The following is a 5,451-nucleotide window of genomic DNA, read 5'->3' as shown; positions in this document are numbered from 1 at the left end:
GCAAAGTTGTACATCTAATATAATGCGCAAAATATTACAAAGATCTAACGTAAACGTTGTTGATTGGTACTTCGATATCGACTAAAAATGATTGCTCTCGTGATTATCCTCGCTTCAATTCATAATCAAATCAGCTTCGTGAAGTTCTTCGATAATAGATAAGATTATCGTGAGAATTGTGACTTGCTTGACGCGAGGCCTCAAGCAATCGGAGATGATTCACTAACTCGTTGGGATCCCAATGAATATAATCGATTTTATTGTCACTTAGGGTCATGGTATATGATATTATAGCTTTTTCAACACTTTTATCTGATTTGTTGTTTAGTTTCCAGGCGCATGATATACCCGTTCCAACTTGTATTTTACCTGACATCAAGAGTGCTATTATATTCTTATATTTGTATCTTTTATTACTCAATATTATCCGCTTTATGACTGCACCTATAAGCATTCATTGCTAATAATATAGTTTTATATGCTAGTTTATCATTCTCTGTGTAAATAGTGGAATTCATTGGGAATTCTTTTGAAAATTAATTCATACAATCCAGGCGTACCTTTGTACTTTACTCCATCTACGATCACAAAATCATTCGTGTCTATATTGAACTATGTTCTGTTTATCACTAAGCATCATACTTCTCATTGAGATATACACCATAAACATGATCGATCATTTTTTGTCTGTCACCACCGAGAAGCATGTTTAGGACCATATGTATTTTTGTCCAAGTGGTTCCAATTGATTATGCTTAACTCTTCACGAACTTGTCGCGTTTGCAATGATTGTTTAACGTTTCAAGCAACTCATTGGGCGTTTCATAAACGTCTTCGACTGGAACATGTGAACGTTTGTATGATAATTTGTGTGATAACAGGTGACGCATAATTGAAATCCGATGTAATGTTGTTCGATTCTTGTATACATTGCTTTTTTTTAAACGACCAGTGTTCATTGAAGCCATGAATTATCCATCCTGAAAGTATTGCCATCATCATCATCATTATCATGTTTATCGTCTTTTTCATTTTCTTCTGATTTTCTTTTCTAATATTTCTATCCTTTGCAACATTAGTTTCTTTCTTAATCGATTGAGATTTCTCGTCAGCAGTATTTTCGACAATTCTATTTTAAAGGTTCTACGATGGGTTTCTCTAACGCTATATTTTTCTCTATTTTTAGTTTTTAAAGCATGATATTTTTTACGAATTGAACCACTCGTTTTTGTAATTTGTTTCGCGATCCTTGAGCTCTTTGCTGTTATCCATATTACACTTGAAAGAGGACGTTTCGTAGTTGATGTACCGACAACAACTAACCACATTAAGATATCGCAAATTCATTAAATCCTTTTCTGTATCGTCCATTTGTAAACTGTCTTTATCTATTATTACAAATACTTTCGTTGCTAACAGCAATGACACAGTTCGCAGAAATCCTCGTAAAACATATTGGTATTTACCTGATAATTATATAGATGTTTCAAATTGGTACCATCCTTCGAACAGAATCAATACATTTGCATTATCGCGTATGAGATGCTTTGGTATCTTTGTATACGTTTGATACAGATAGAAGCAGTCGACGTCCGCGTGACAGCCCATCGCAAAATACTCTCTGAACGCGTCTTGTTTGTCGCATGCCACATCGAAAACAAAAATGGAATTTGGAAATCGCCTCATTTGTTGGAATTACATCGCTATTATTAGAAAATGTAAAATAACCGATTTCTTCAATTCGATGTCAATAAATTTTCCAAATATCGATATTTTGATTATTGACGATTTCGAATATACGTACAGGTTCTTGAAACGTAAGCTATGTGGACTTTCCAGCAAACTTATCAACACGTTTATTTTACCACAGTTCGATGGATCGCAGATGACACCGCGTATAGAAATCGATAGCATATTTCCATGCTTGCATACTTCTTTTTCAGTCTGTATTTTATTGTCGACATTAGATCACTTTGATCGATTGTTGCACGAACTTCATATCTTCTCCCTTCACTGATACAAATTGAAAAATAGATCGAGAAAAGATCTATTTATAGAAGCGCGCAAAGCGAAACTGGTCAGTATTCAAAATACTTCTTATTGTGTCGAACAACTTTGTGTACATAGTTTAACCACCAAAGAGTTGAAATATATACCGAAAATTATTTTACGAGAGTTTAAGAATTACATAGATCACTGTGGGATTACCCGAGCATATAAAGGCATATAAAGGCTGATTCAGTAACATCATCGGTGCTTAAAACATTATAATTTGTCCAGCCATCGATCATATATCGATGGTCCAGTGACATTTATAAAAAATTGTAGCGAATATCAACAAAAAGGACTGCGGTCATACCTTTGCTAAAAGTGTACAAATTACCATTTGGTAGGCATATATGGGACGAAAGTGGCCGGATTTACTGTTTAGAGGACATATCTAGACCGAAAGTGACTGGATTTACCGTTCAGATGCTATATATGGGTCGAAAGAAAGGCAGAGTTTACCGTTTAGATGCCCTCTATAGGCAGAAGGTGGCAGGATTCACCGTGTAGATTCCATATCTGGTCCAAATGTGGCCGGGTTTACCGCCATATCTGAGCCGATAGTGGTGAGAGATTAACGTTTAAAGGCCAAATCTTTGCCGAATATGGCGGGATTTACCGTTTAGATGACATATCTGGGCTGAAAGTAGACGGATTTAAAAGGTCATACCTTGTCTGAGTGTACGAATTTATCGTTTAGTAGCCATATATGGGTTAAAAGTGGTCGGATTTACCGTTTAAAGGCCATATAACGCCGAAAATGGACGCATTTACCGTTTAGAGGTCATATCTGGATCGAAAGTGAACGGATTTACTGTTTAAAGGCTATACCTTGGCTGAAAGTGTACGAATTTACTGTTTAGTAGTCATATATAGTCCGAAAATGGTCGGATTTACCATTTAGAGGACGTATCTGGTCCAAAAGTAGAAGAATTTAATGTTTAGAGGACGTGTCTGGGTAGAAAGTGGCCCAAATTTCCGTTTAAAGAACATATCTGGACCGAAAGTGACGAGATTTACCGTTTAACGGCCATATATTTACCGAAAGTGGTGGATTAATCGATTAGTTGACATATCTATGCCGAAAGTGATGGGATTTACCGTTTCTTGACCATATCAGACCGAAAGTGGACTGATTTATCGTTTATAGGACATATCTGGTCCGAAATTTACCGGATTTACCGTTTAGATGTCTTATCTGAGTCGAAAGTGGACGTATTTACCGTTTAAATGCCATATCTGGGCTGAATGTAGACGGATTTACCGTTTAAAGGCCATACCTTTGTTGAAAGTGTACGAATTTATCGTTTAGTAGCCATATATCAGTCAAAAGTGATCGGATTTACCGTTTAGAGGCCATATAACGCCGAATGTGGATGGATTTACCGTTCAAATGCAATATCTGGGCCGAAAGTGGCCGAGTTTATCGTTTAGAGGCCATATCTGGATCAAAAGTGGCTGTATTTACAGTATAGAGGTCATATCTGAATTGTTCGGAATTGTTCGGATTTACGTTTTAGACGCAATTTTTGGTCTGAAAGTGACCGGATTTACCTTTTAGACGAAATATCTGGATCGAAAGTGGTCGGCTGTACTGTTTAGAGGCCATATAATGCCAAAAGTGGACGTATTTATCGTTTATAGGCTATGTCTGGGCAGAAAGTGGACGAATTTACCGTTTAGAGGACATGTATGGGTCGAAAGAGGACAGATTTACCATTTAGACGCCATTTCTGGGTCGAAAGTGGACGGATTTATCGTTTAGAGAACATATCTGGTCCGAAAGTGATCGGATTTACGATTTAGATGGTATATCTGCGTTGAAAGTGACAGGGTATATCGTTTATAGGCTTTATCTGAATCGAAAGTGGAAGTATTTACCGTTTAGAGGCTATATCTGGGCTGAAAGTAGACGGATTTACTGTATAAAGGCCATACCTTGGCTTAAAGTGTACGAATTTATCGTTTAGTAGCCATATATGTGTTGAAAGTGGCCGAACTTACCGTTTAAAGACCGTATCTGTGACGAAAGTGGCCGAAATTACAATTTGGAATTCATATTAGGAAAGTTGCCTAATTTAGCGTTTAGAAGCCATACCTGGGCCGAAAGGGAACGGATTTATCGTTTAATGGCCATATCTGCGCCGAAAGTTGCTGGATTTAACTTTTAGAGGCTATATCTGTGCCGAAAGTGGCCCAATTTAAAATTTAGATGCAAAGTCTGGGCCGAATATGATGGGATTTACCGTTTAACTGCCATATCTGGGCCGAAAGTGGACGAATTAACCATTTAGTAGCCAAATCTGGGACGAAAGTGATTTGACTTACCGTTTAGAGGCAATATATTAACTAAAGTTGGTCGGATATACCGTTTAGAGGTCATATATGGACCGAAAGTGGCAGGATTTACCGTTTAGAGGCCATATCGGGGTCGACAGTGGCCGAATTAAGCAGCCATATCTGGGACGAAAATGGATGGATTTACTGTTTATAATATATATCTGGGCAGAATGTGACTTAAATTTTCGTTTAGAGGCCATATCTGGGCCTGATTAACCATTTAGAGGTTATATCTGGAATAAGTGGCAGGATTTACTATTTAGAGGCCATATCTTAGTCGAAGTTGCCGGATTTACCGTTTAGATGCAATATATGGGTCGAAAGTGGCAGGATTAACTGTTTAGAGGCCGTATCTGGTCCGAAAGTGAATTTACCGTTTAGAGGCCATATCTGGGTCGAAAGGATATATTACTAATATTTATTATTTAAATTATTCGTTATTAATTTTAATTATTTTTTTAACAATTATAGATTATATATGTTCATAGAGTGATTTTCTAATTCTATATATACTTTATTTAATTGGGGCTGTGCGAGCTATTTCACAAACTTCATCATATGAGATAAGTTTAATTATAATTTTTTTGTTGTTGATAATTTTAAGGGAAATATTAAGTGTACAACTTTGCTTCCGCCGTTTTTTCCGAAATTCAAGGCTTTATTGTAAAAAACTGATTATACATTTATGATTCAAAGTATTGTCCATCGCTAGCCACTACTTTCTCCTATCTTTCGGGTAGCGTACGAATCCCGCGTCGAAAAAACTGGTCATCTTTTGAGGCTATCCACGAATCGATCCAATTTTTTACTTCTTCATAAGACCGGAAGTGCTGGTCAGCCAGGCTGTGTGCCATTGATCGAAACAAGTGATAGTCAGAGAGAGCAACGTCTGGAGAATACGGCGGGTGGAGTAGGACTTCCCATTTCAATGTTTCCAAGTATGTCTTGACCACTTTCGCAACATGGGGTCGAGCATTGTCATGCTGCAAAATCACTTTATCATGTCTCTCGTTGTATTGCGGCCGTTTGTCTTTCAATGCTCGACTCAAACGCATCAATTGCGTT

This window comes from Atta cephalotes (genome assembly GCF_000143395.1).
Source record: "Atta cephalotes unplaced genomic scaffold scaffold00012, whole genome shotgun sequence".
In the NCBI taxonomy this organism is placed as follows: Eukaryota; Metazoa; Arthropoda; class Insecta; order Hymenoptera; family Formicidae; genus Atta; species Atta cephalotes.
Note: the sequence above shows the minus strand (reverse complement) of the source record.